Here is a 13,973-nt window from a genome sequence, read left to right on the forward strand (position 1 = left end):
CTTCTTTCTTGCGTCCCTCCCTCCTTCCCCCTGGCCTGGACAGATCTTGAAGAGTTCCTATCAGGTTGTTTTCCTCCTGAGCCTTCATATGAGGACTTCTATTATGAACTTGTGTTCCTAATTATGTTAGGTTAGTCTTTAGCAGGGTAGGTTAGCTACCAAACAAGATCTGAGGTAGTTCCGCCTTGCATCATGGGATATAGGGTTGCCTCGAGCTGGTAAAAGGAGTTCTCAAGCTAAAGCAAGTGCCGAGTCGGAGCCGAGGATCGGCTCCAAACCCATCCAGCAAGAAAGAAGGCGAGAGAAGACAACTAACATGGAACGTTATGGTAGGTACATAACTTCTAATTATTGGCCTATAATTTTTGGGGTAGCTTGCAGGTTCACTCTTAAGGAAGAGCATTGTTTTGCCTGTTGTTAGCCAGGTTGGTGTCTGTTCTGGGTGTGCATATAAGTAGTTCTTACTCATGGTTAAACCTTCGTGCAAAGATGTTAATGCTTTTAACCAGAAGTTAGGTACTGCATCTGGACCTTGGGTTTTCCAATTAGAGGCTTTTCTTAACTTTGTTTCAGTATCTCTAGCTGTTACTTCATCCCATTTCATATCCTGTACCTTTAAACTTCTTATTCTTTCTTTTACTTCTTCTGTCCATTTAGCATCTTTGTTATGTTCCACAGGATCTTCATAGATACTTCTCCAAAATGTATGTATTTCTTCTTTTTGGCGGTCTTTCAATTCCTTTTACCTTATTTCCCAGTTCTCTATAAAACCTTTTTGGATCATCAATAAATTGCTTATTTTGTACTTTCCCTTTATATTTATCTTCGTATCTTCTAAGGTTTTCTGTCTGTGCTGAAATTTTTAGTTTATTTGCAATAGTGCATGATAGATCCTGGTTAGTTCTGCGCATTGCTTTTATCACATCTGTTTTTCTTAGTATTTTTGTTGATCTATTCCCTCTTCTGTAGTCTTCTAACAGTGACACTTCCTGTTTTAATTGCTTTATAATTTTCTCTATTCGATATTTCCATGATGGTATTCAATTTCTCCCTTTCCTTTCCCTCACTACCCTGTGTTCTTGTGGTAGAACTTTATCAGTTATTAATTTAGCTGCACAGTAATAAATCCTTTTTACTTCTGTTATATCGCATTGATCTCTATGAACAGTCCTAATTACTGTGTTCATTTGTTTTATCAGACTTCTGACTTTTTGGGTTTAATTAACCTTCTGCAGTCTATTTCTTTCATTGATCTTGATATATCTGTCCATGTCTATTAAATCAAGCAATTCTTCTCTTAGCTCTTTTTCTTCTAAACTGAGGGCACATCCCTTGTTTTCCAATTCCTGCGGGCATTCTATAGAAGGTTCTATAGCATCTTCCTATGACACAGTCTCATCAATTTCATCCTGTGCCGTCTGTTGCTCTATCATATGGGAACTCACTGGCCTATCACTCCTCAACATTGACTGCATCAGAGTTTCCTGTTCCTTCCCTTGCTGCCTAGCTTCAAGTGAACGTTTATTCTGGTTTCCTGTGGAAGGCTCCAAATTTTCTTCATATGGCACCTGACCAGTTGCTTTCTGTTCCACTGGTTTCTCCTTAATTTGGATATCCATTACTCTATCCTGTTGTGATGCTTTCTGAATTAGATTTTCTACACTAAATCCTTCACTTTGCAGGTACTCCATAACCTCAGTTTCTATTTCTTTAACTTCTCCATTAATCTATTTTTCTACTTTTCCTCTGTCTTATTTTTTTGTATTGTAAAATTTTCTATGTCTGGATTCCTTTTTCTGTATTTTTCTTAAAATATCTTTGGTGCTGCTCTTTTTGTATTGGTTAATTTTGCTTTCTCCTTTGCTTAAATATTACACCATAGTAAATCTCGTTTTCTTTCCTGTCCATATTTCTTCTTCAGATGTTTCCTGATTTTCCTGTTTCTCCCTGCTTTGGGGACTCACTCCATCCTGCTGTGATGTAACCTGTGTTAGACCTTCTACTTCAGATCCTTCACTTCGGAAGCACTCCATAACTTCAACTTCTATTTTTTTAACTTCTTCTTTACTGATCTTTTCTACGTTCCATCTTTGTGATAATATTTTTGTTATTGTGAATTTTCCATATCCGGATGCCTTTGCCTGTATTTCTCTTCAAATATCTTTGGGGCTGCCTTCTTTACATTAATTAATTTGGCTTTCTCCTTTGCATAAATATTGTGCCATATCAAATCTCTCTTTCTTTCCCATGTCCATATTTCTTTTTTATACTTTTCTAAATATCTCTTGGTTTTGTTGTTTCCCTTCTTTTTCCAAACAGATTAAGGTTTCTTGATCTATATACTGTTTCTCACAAAACTGTTATACTAATGAACACAAATTTTCATTTGAAGCTTATGACAGTTTTTCTTGCGGAAGTATTTTTCTTTCCTCTAATTTCTCTCAATTGTTTTGTATATCTTGGGTCTGGAAATTCTGGGCTTTCTGCATAATAGTAACAATACATAATTTCTTTCTTACCCTCAATCATCTTTATGGCTCTTTTTTCGCCTGTCAGTATTTGTGATTTTTGTGGACTGCTATTTCCTTCTACAACAGGGGAGCCATCCTCCCCCTGGGCCTGGCCTGGCCCCATTGTAGGAATGTTTCCATATTTTGAGGATTCTACACTGCCATCTTTTCTAGTCCTGGCTCCAGTGCGCCTACCAAGATTGGGCACTTTTTTATCCTGGGTCTTGTGCACCCAGATATCTTTTTTAGTTTTTGACCTACTTCTGTCCATGATATATGCTATATAAATACAGTCTGTATATCAGTGTCGCCTTGGTGAGATGTTGTGAAAACAGAGTCCACCTCGTGAAGGTACTCACCAATACTTGATGATGAATTCAGTTTCAGCACTACTACTCTCCTTTGCTTGCTGACTTTTCATCTCTCCATTCTGGTCAGTCAGAAGAATCTCATGTTGATAGAGATAGAGTTACCTTTCCTATGTATTCCCAAGGTCATGCCTCATAATTCTGGGAGAAGCACATATACCCCATCTGCCTTGGAAGTGTTTTCTTTTCCTGAGCCTGTTTGCAGGATGAATGATGTAGTTTTAAGGGAACAAGTGAGGGTTCCCTCCTGAAATAAGGAGATGCTAGGAGTTATTACAAGTGAATATCCTACACGTTTTTCCTATTCCGCCTTTTTTGTCAGCCTTGGAGAATGTCTTTAATGCTGCATGCAGTGATCCTGATTCCCAGTGTTCATAGGTTCAAAGGGGCATACTAGGCTAATGAGCACTGGGGCCTTTATAAGTCTAGCCAAGCATCCTAATTGTATTCTGCAAGTTTTTGACTTAGAGGTTATTTTAAGGGGTGTATGTAAGATAGGGCAAGATTTACAGGCTGCAAGGCTGCCTTTGTCCATTAGAGACATGGATACTTGACCTGGGGTGTATTTCCGATTTCTCTTCCACTGGTGCAGATTCTCTTAAATAGGATTAGGGAAGAACTCTGCTTCATGTAGATGGGGAAACCTGTTCAGAGAAAGAGAATTCTCTGCGAGCCATACCTGTCCTTCTAACGAGTCTTATCTATGTCACAAGCAAAGTTTAATTCTTTAAATCTAGTAATTCTGATGCTGTTTGTTATGTGGATATGCTAAAAGTCCATCAGAACGGGATCCAAGGATGTGTTATATGCCAAGCATAGATCGCCTCTCAGTAGTCTATAGGCAACAGAGTATAGAGATTTGGCTTTGAGGCAATCTGCATAGGACATGTGGTTTACATCCTTTATTTTTTTGAACAACCTCTATGGACATTTCAGTTGTTGCATGTGCCTAGTTAGGTACATACAGAATGGGGTATTGTACTCATTGATGGGCCTGATGAGAGTTGAATACAGTGGAATGGTGACTTCCTTGGACCTAGATGCCATGTCCTTGCTTATAAGTTGAACAACATAGAATGATTTAGTTACTGCCTTAGACACATGATGGTCAAAAGCCAGGTTACTATCTACATGCATTCCCATATTCCTGACTACTTGTTCTATTTTTAGGGATGTGGTATTGACAAGATAATTTCCTGGGGTGGCTGACTTCCCAAAGAGTATCTTTATAAATTTCTTGGCATTGAATTTTCAGCCATGGCTTTTGCCACAGTCATTTATCTGTGATGGCCCTTCCTTATAGGATGGTAGTGTCTTGGGGGGAGGATTGTATGACTGCCGTTAGTTTGCAGTCATCTGCAAACCTGGTCAGCCAGATGCCCTTGACATTGGCTTTAACTTCCAGGAAGTAGATGCCAAAAAGCTGCAGACTCATCACCGAGCCCTGAGGGACTCCTCTAGAGACCAGAGACTTTGTGAATGTGGTCTCTCCTATCCTAACTTCCTGGGTCTTCTCTGAAGGCCTGCTGGCTGTCCATCATGTTATGACTATATTTTGAGTTTGTTTACAATACCCATTTGGGGTATTGTATCAAATGCATTAGCCAAGTCAAGTCCATTTTGCCCTCATGCATTGCCTTGTTGACCTTCTCATAGAAGTCCATCAGGTTGAGAAGGCATGGTCAGCCCCCGACACAACTAAACTGGTTTGGACCCTGTGCTTGATGGCTTTCTTTGTCCTTATCATTTCCATGATAATTCTTTCCATGGTTTTGCATACAAGACTAGTTTGACTTGTGGGACTGTAGTTCCTGTAGTAATTTTGACAGGTCATCACTTTGTTTTTTTATTATGAAGGAGACAGTTCTGTGGTCTGCTCTTGTCAGAAAAGATACAACACTAGGGGATGCAATGTTCTCCCATGTTTGTGAGTACCAGCTTAGGTTTGTTAGTCCATATGCCACTAGGAGCACAATCTGATCCAAGATGTTTGTGTGTTCAAAGTACAAAAATCTCTAGGCGTGTAAGCTTGAAGTCATTTAAGTATCCCATTTATAGCAGGGTAGTTAAAGTCAATCATGAATGTGATGTTGTGTTGAATGGTGAGTGGCTCCAGTAAGTCCAAGTACGAGTTATGGGTTTCTTGAGTCATAGATGTTGACCTATAGCTTGCAAGGGTGCTGTGCCTATGGAAACGGGGACTTGGAGTAGCTCAGGTGTTTCATCCTGTTTGACTAGTCTTGAGGTGAATTTGTTGTTGAAATAAATTGAGGCACCTCCACCTTTGGTCCCTGCCTCTGCAGTAGCCTACCTGAATGTGTGGAAGTCATTGAAGCCTTGCACTGCCAGAATGCGCTTTATGGCTTTAAAATATGTCTCAGTAAATTCACAGATGTCCACATTCTCCTGGGTGAGGAGAGCTTGGAGGGAGTGGATTTTCTCGCTTAGGCTGCTGGCATTAAACAGTAACAACTTCAAATTCCCTTGGGGTTTTAGCCACTATCAGCATAGAGAGGACACATGCAGACCATCCTTAGCAATGCAGAATGGTCTGATGACCATATCCTCTCATGCTGTCAAATGTTGTACTCCCTTGGAACACCACCAGAAACTAAGCTAGTTGTTGAAGTCCATCATCTTTTGTTCATACTGTGTCATCATTCTTGGTGAAGGTGGAATGCTGTGCAATGCTAGGCACTTACCAGCCTGAGACACATGGTGGAGAGCTCAGTAATGTCTCATCATGTAGTCCAGGAAAGTATGGATCAGGTCATTTACATCCACATAGACTATGACTGAGTCATACTGGTACTTGTGTCCAAATGAATTGAGTGTATTAATGATTTGGTAGATCCTTTTCCCTGATAGACAACTGACCATGATTTTCTCCTTATCAGCCCGGTGAGTGGGACATCTGTATGTCTCGCAATGGAGTCTACTATGATTAAAATATTAGGTATTGTGTTGGCTTGCCTTATGTGCATTGTAGTTGGGACTCCAATGTGTGTGGTTTGATGTTGTTTTGGTGGAGTACTTTTGGGGGGTTGCTGAGGATTTCTTTTGTAGGAAGAATGTTTGGGAAGTCTTGGGTTTAGGAAGGCTTCTCTTAAGTGCCTTAGCATATATTGGTCTATGTAGTGGGTCAGTACTGTGTGTAATGCTTATATTACCGTAAACCTGATTATTATTTTGAGTGCTTCTGTGTGAGAATCTTGCCTCCAGTAACATTTTTAATTACATCTCTCACATACTGTACCCATTTCTCTAAGGATTAGTTGGCTGTCAGTGAACAAAAGTCAATTCCTACATTGCCTCAGGATGCCCATATCTACAAAAATGCTGGCTGAGAAATTGGGAAAATGTCCACCCGTGATGTCATGTCTTTTTTTGGTGAATTACAAAGGGCTTGTACAGCAGACTTACTTTGGGATCTGTGAGAGTAGAAACTACAACTAGGCTGTGTATGACTGAAGTCCTGTGGCAGTGCTCCTCAGTGAGCAAACAAGTTGCTTTTTATGCAGGTGAGTACTGAGTAAAGTTACAGGGAAAGTTTTTTTTAGGAAAATTTAGCTACCAAGTGCCTGCGTCTATACAAGGCACTGTTAAATGCGACTGTGTGACAAACATTGGAATTTAGAGTCAAAGAAAAGTGACCAAACGAACTAAAAAGTCCTCTGGTCAATGAAATGATCTCACTCAAAGCCTCCCTGTGTGTTCTCCAACCGGGACAAACCAGGAAACCTTTCTACTGCCACTAGAATTGCAGTCCTAGTTTTCTTACTATAAAAACAAAACTTAACTCGGCAAAAGTGATAAGGTCCCATAAACAAATCAAGCAACTAGTTACAACAAATAATTACAAGGTGATTCTAAGGCAGACAAGCCAGCAATGAGGTTGGTTTCAGAGCATACTAGTAGTAGCTAGACCAAGGAACAGCAAATACACATTATAGTAATGAAATGCAGAAAATGGAGTAAAATAATTTGAAAATACAACATCCATCTTCAGAAATAGCTTAGAAAAATGCATAATTTCAAGTACTTATCTTGGTTGGATGGCACCAGATGCAAGCCAAACTCTGAGAACACAGGTGTGGATGGCAAACGTTTGAGCTCTGTGGAAGTGAGCTTGGAGCTGAGTAAACACCAGATTTGTAGAGTCAAAGAAAAGTGACTAAACCAACTAAAAAGCCTTCTGGTCAGTGAAACAAACTCATTTTAAGCCTCCCTATGTGTTTACCAGTTTGGACAGCAACTGCTGGGTTACCTTTCTACCCTCACTAAAATTGCAGTCACAGTGTTAATGTAAAAATGCACTTTAGTTAGCCAAAAGTGAAAATGTACCAGAAACAAATCAAGCAACTAGATACAAGTAATTATAAGCTAATTCAAAGGCAGCCAGCAGTGAAGACTATACACTTAAAAGCAATTTCAAAGCATGTAAACATTCTAAGGGAGGGTCTTCCCAACTTCATCTGTCAGTGCCCATTAAGATGACTAGAGGAGATAAGATGGGGGGTGGGCGTTTAGGGCCAGGTATACAGAAGATGAGACCCCGGGGGAGCTTCCAAGGCCAGATATACATTCAGGTGGGAAAAGTCTCCAAGTATAAAATCATAATAGGAAAAGGGTGGGTGGGGAACAAGAAAACTGATAAATTTGAGACTATCCCTGTAGATGTCCTGAATAGTTTTGATAATGCAGTACCATATGTGAATGCAGTTACACACAGTCAGGCTTGGAGACAAGCATGTGTGTCTGGTAACCTGAGGTGGACCCAGACAGACCACACACTTGAAGCCAGGATTGGTGAGGTGGCTACTTCAGGAAGGGAGCTACCCTGTAGCAGTGAGACTGAAGGTGAGCCACAGCTGCTTGTGGGTACTGATGACTGCAGGGGCAGAGGTGAGTAGTAGTACCCAGGCTGACAGGCACTGCTGTCAGAGGATACCAGACTTGCTGTGGAAGGGGAGCTGGGAAGGGTTGCAAAGACAGGGTTGAGACAGGCTCAGCTCTCAGACCCTATGTTACAAGGCTTGAGGGAGGTAGCCAGGGAGGCACCTGATTCTCAAGGAAAGGGGGAATCTGGATACTGGGACAAAGGGTTACTCTATAGAGAGTGGACCCCTGAGGGAGGGCCAGAGGGTGAGGTAATACAGCATTTGGTAGTGCCCAGACCCTACCGTCTGGCACTTCTAGCCATAGCCCATGACATTCCATTTGTAGGTCATATGGGCATAAAGTGTACCAAGAGATGTGTTATGCAGAACTTTTATTGGCCTGGGATATCCAGGGATGTAACTGGGTACTGCGGGACCTGTGAGCAGTGCCAAAAAGTAGGCAAGGCAGGAGACAAGGTCAAAGCTCCTTTGATGCCTTTGCTGTGATTGAGGAGCTGTTTCAGAGGGTAGTTGTGGATATTGTGGGGCCTGTGAGTACCCCACGTTCCACAGGGAAGAAGTATATCCTAGTGGTAGTAGATTATGCTACCAGATACCCTGAGGCGGTGGCTCTATCCTTCACTGAGGCAGAAAAGGTGGCAATGCTTTGCTAGAGATTTTCGGCAGGGTATTTTTCCCAAAAGAAATACTGACTGACAGAGGTGCCAGTATTGCTTATCTAATTCTTAAAAAAAAGCCACCTTTGGCTACCTATGTGAGTTATAACAAGAGCTTGGTTGGTAATTATACCCAGCACCCTAGTATTTTAGATCACACAGGCATTCCGCCCCCTTAGTCATAGGACTCTTGGAAGCTTGGAAACAAAGCATATGGACTACATTTTTCATAAATGGAAGTATTTTAAAATACTGTACTTATCTAAAATTTATGCTTCACACATATTGCTATACATTATATAACCTAAGCAGCATTGCATAAATTATTCAATTCCTGCCCCCTTTTTTTAAACAAGAAACATCTTTATTAAACTATCACTTATGACATAAGCAATCATGCATTTATATAAATGAACACAAACTACAGTGACACAATTAGTTGCAAGCATTTTACATCAGAAACCATACTGACACACTCCCAGTTGCAAACATTATACATTACTTACAAGCTACCCATTCATTTTCAGTCAGACATTACATAGATCATTTAAGTCCTTCCATCATTTTAACCTCATTTCTCCCCTGTATGTATTGTTCCCACAATTCCTATTTTGTCCTATGTAGTTTGCTCCTACCTTTTTCTAAAGATCTTAATTGCAGTTGTTTTGTTTCTGTTACTATATTCACTGCTTCTAATATAGTTGGTTAAGAGTTTGATTTCCATTTTCTAGTAACAGCTTTTTTGGCAGCCACCATAATTAGAGACAGCAAGGCCTTACCATGTCTAGGCAATTCTGATTCTGTATCATTACTCAGAAGAATCATCTCCCTCATCACACCAGTCTGCCCACCCAGCATCTCCGACCGTGCATCCCACTGGGAATCCTTAAAGTCCGCCAAATCACTGCACTCCCAAAAAATATGTTCCCAATTACCTCTTTCTTCTCCTTCACACCGCCAACATTTGCTATCTAGATTAAAATAACACAAAAAAATGATTTAAATGGTAAGATAAGTGTAGTGTGTTTTCAATGTGGTTTACATGTAGTTCCCTGAGTGCAAAATATAGTCCAAATGCTTATTTCCAAGCTTCAGTCCATAAAAAGGCATATTTTATAGTTTCTCAGGCTAACAAATTCTTGTTTTCTTATCTTCAGTCTGATTTGTACCATTTCTTCATCAGTGTCGGCTGGCAGTAAGCTTTTCATGAATCCTAACTTCTCTCCGGGATATAATGAAAGTAAGGTGTTGGATAGATTTTGGAAGGAAATTTTCTCTTTTTTTTCCAATAAACATCTTCATTAAATTATCACATATGACATAGGCAATCTTACATTTATTTAAATGAAAACAACATTAACACCACTTTATTTGCAAACATTATACATCACAGACACAATTGAAACAACTGTAGTTGCAAACATTATACATCACTTATAATCTGTCCAGTCATTGTCAGTTAAGCATTATATGACTAATTCAAATCCTGCCTCTTAAACATCTTTCTTTCTCTCTCTGCATATATTCCCAAAACTTCCATTTTTTCCTATATAGTTTGCTCCTTCCCTTTTCTAAAGATCCCATTTCCAGTTGTTTTATCTCTTACTGTATTCTCTACTTCTAGTAAAGTTGGTCTGATTTCCATTTTCTAGATATTGCTTTCTTGGCAGCCACCATAATTAGACTCAGGAAGGCTTTACTGTGTCTAGTCAATGTCGATTCTGTATGATAGCTCAAAAAACATCTCCCCAGTCAATCAAATCTGCTCACCCAGCATCTCCGACAGAGCAGTCCACAGAGAATCCCTAAAGTCTGCCAGCGTATTACACTCCCAAAAATTACGTTCCCAGCCACCTCTTTCTTGCCTGTCACATCTCCAACATTTGCTCTCCACCTGAGGAAAAATTCTTTGGAGTCTACTTGGGGTATAAAAATACCCATGTAATCATTTCTAGGCAAATATCCTAAATTTTCTAGAATTTGTTGCATATTTGGCAGATAAACATGTATCCCCGCATTGTCTCTTTGTGAATTGCTTATCCAACCTCTCTTCCCAATCCTTTCTAAGCTTCTTTGCTTGATTCTTATAATTATGCAATATTTTATATGGTCTACTAATAACTCCCCTTTTAATGGCAACTTTTGTTCTAGATTGTGTTAAAAAGTCTACCAGTGCTGGTGTTTCATTTAGGACCCCCTATTTCTTTTTCTTTGGCTATACTCTGATATCAGTCCTTGATAAGGGAAGGCAATCTGTAACCTGTAGTCCAAATAAATTCTTGCCCTCTTCCCATTGTATTACCCTTTTCTTTCTAGTTATTTGCTCCCAGTACAGTGGTTCCTTTGCCAGTTTTCTCCAATAAATTCCAGCCCCCTCTTGCCTATTATCTGTATCTCTAACCACAGTCATTCCTATTGGCAAAATCCCTTTTCTCCATTCTCATGCTGGTTTAGTTCTTGGAATACTCCGTTATTTTATGAATATAATACTCTGTATGATTTTTGTTGCACTCCTTAAGAGCCTGCATCCAAAATCCCAGTCTCTCCTTATTTCTTGAGCCCCCCCCCCCGTATCATCATCTTTCCTTTCCACTTTGAATTGTATATTTTTGCTTGTGCTATGTATAGGAGCCTTAACTGTGTTACTCTAAAATGCCCTCCAAATTGGATAATCCTAGTCCGCCTTGTTCTGTTGGAAGAATCAACTTATCCCACATGACCCTTGCTGTCTTTCCTTGGCAGATAAAATCCTTCAACTCTTTTTTTTAATTGCTATCCACAGTTTCTCCTCTTGTTGCTAAAAGTATGCCTGACCTGTGTATAAGACTAAAGGGACTAACAACATTTTAATTGCTTGTATCTTAATATCCATAGCCATATAACAAAGCTTCCATTTTCTCAATTTTTGCATTATCTTCTGTTTAGTCTCTTCCCACATATCCTTAGCTGTCACAATAGAGTCATTTCTAATCCATACTCCTAAATACTTCATTTTGTCATGGCCCCATAAATATGGATATTGTTGGACCAATTTGTGTGTGGGTACATAATTTGCCGCTATTGCCTTTGTTTTAGCTTCATTAATTTTGTATCCGAGAAGATTTGAAGCTGTTTTAAAATGTTCCACAACACTGTAATGTCCCTTTCTGGTTTTGTCATGTATAAAATAATACCATCTGCAAGTAGAGCCAGCATTTCCTGGCTACCATACCAGCTATATCCTTGAATTTCTGAGTCCATTATTTTCTTTGACAATGGTTCTTAATATAATGCATACAACAAAGGGGAAAGCAGACAACCCTGCCTGTTTCCTCTACTCAAGCAGAACTTATCAGAGTGGACCTCACCCACTTTAATTTTTGCCTCCAGTCCCTCATATATCCTCCTAATCAACCTTATAATTGTATCAGGCAAGCAAATGCTTCCATTGACCTGCTAATGAATTCCCAATCTACTCTATCATATGCTTTCTCTGCATCATGATCCACCAACAGTGGTATTTTCTTACATTCTGCTTCCCTCTGGATCATCAATGTTCTGTTAATATTGTCAAATGTTTGCCTCCTCTCCACAAATCCACACTGATCCATATCTATCAGTTTTGGTATCACTTTTGCCATTCTTTTAGCCATTATAGACATAAACATTTTATAATCATGGCTTAATATTGAAATGGGCCTGTGTGAAGCTGGCTCTGATGGATCTTTACCCTCTTTAGGCATTATCGTTACCACCACCTTCTTCTAAGATGCTGATACTTCTCCTTTTAAAATACTGTTAAAACCTTCATAGGTAGTTACTAGGCTATCAGCCCAAGGGCCTACATAAGCCTAGCCAACAAGTTTCCCTGGCTTACGCCACCCAAGAAAGTTATTTTCCTGTGCCACTGTCGAGCAGAGACACAGAAGTGATCCCGGGGTATGTTTCCTATTTCCCATCCACTCATCAAGATTTTTCTTGAAGAGTGCTAATGAAGAACTTTGCTTGACATAGATGGGTAGCCTGTTCCAGAGTATGGGAAGCCTCTGGGACAGGAATCTATCCCTCCAGCATGTCCTGTTTATTATGGTGACAAGGTTTAGGTCCCTAGAGTGTGTAACTCGGAGGGATTGGGATTTCTTTAGGTGTAACATGTCCAACATCTCTGGGTTTGACATAGCTTTATATGTTAGGCAGAGATCACCTCGGAGTAGGCGATATGCTACTGAATAAAGCTGGAGTTTTTTGAGTCGGTCAGTGTAGGACATTTGTTTGAGGCCAGTAATCTTCTTTGTGAGGTACTTCTGTGGCCTTTCCAGCTGCTGCAGATGTCTTGTGAGGTACATTCCAAAAGGGGCGTTGTACTCTATAATGGGTCTAATTAGTGTCGAGTAGAGGGGAACAATGACCTCTTTTTTCCTGGATGAGAACCCTTTTATGATGAGGTGGGACATGTAGAAGGACTTCCTGACTTCTGTGGTGATGTGACTATCAAAGGAGAGACTACTGTCCACCTGGGTCCCAAGGTCTCATCACACATTTGGTGTTAAGTAGATTGCTGCCTATGTGGTAGTTCATGGATACAGAGTTTTTACCAAAGGGGATGACACTGCACTTTTTGCCATTGAGCTTGAGGCCGTGGCTCTGACACCAGGCATCTGTCTCAGCGAGGCCCTTCTGTAGGATGTCCACATCATTTAGGGACTTGACTATGGATCCTAGTTTGCAGTCATCTGCGAACTTCATTAGCCAGAGGCCTTCTGTGTTAGCCTGTACTTCAGAGAAATAGATACCAAACAGGAGAGGTCCCAGGACAGAACCCTGTGGTACTCCACTTGTCACTGCTTTGAGGTCAGATTTGGAGTCTGCAACTTTTACAGTGTGGGTTCTGTCAGTGAGCCAGTTGGCAACCCATCTTGTGATGTAGGGATGTATACCTAGTTTAGTGAGTTTAGCTATAATTCCAGACTGGGGGATGGTGTCGAAAGCCTTGGCGAGGTCAAGATAGGCTGTGTGAACCACCTTACCCTAATCTACGTCTTTGGTGACTGCCTCAAAGAAGTCGATCAGGTTCAGGAGGCATGATCTGCCTTTCACAAATGAAGGGATCCAGAGTTTGGAGGTTACCAATGTCTTTGTTTATGAGTTCCATGATGATATGTTCCATAGCCTTGCAGACCAGGCTCGTCAGGCTAATAGGTTGATAGTTCCCGGGATCAGTGGTGGCTCCCCCTTTGTGGAGTGGGATAACTGTTGCTGTGCCCCATTCAGTGGGCACAAAGCCTGATGTGAGGCTATTATTGAGCATGGTGCTTAAGTGCTTCCACAAATCTTTATCAGTTTTTTCCCTCCTAGCTTCCAAACTTCCACAGGAATACCATGTATTCCTGGGGACTTTCCTGTGGATTGGTTATACATAGCCATTTTTATCTCATCTCTTCTCTCTCATCTCTTCCTATCCTAACTTAGTAATTGAGCCTCATCTACCTCTAACATTGGCATATTTAATTCTTCCATAAACATTTCTGTTTGTACCTTTTCTAGATTTCCATATTTCTC

General features: G+C 40.4%; 1 protein-coding gene across 2 annotated transcripts in view; it reads left to right on the forward strand.

Moving 5' to 3' along the window:
* The window catches only part of POMT2 (protein O-mannosyltransferase 2), a 1,453,485-nt gene that overhangs the window by 752,363 nt on the left and 687,149 nt on the right, over nucleotides 1-13,973 (forward strand). The gene's annotated exons all lie outside the window — the stretch shown is intronic.

The sequence above is a fragment of the Protopterus annectens genome, chromosome 6.part0 (genome assembly GCF_019279795.1).
Source record: "Protopterus annectens isolate FY-2018-M chromosome 6.part0, PAN1.0, whole genome shotgun sequence".
Lineage (NCBI taxonomy): Eukaryota > Metazoa > Chordata > Ceratodontiformes > Protopteridae > Protopterus > Protopterus annectens.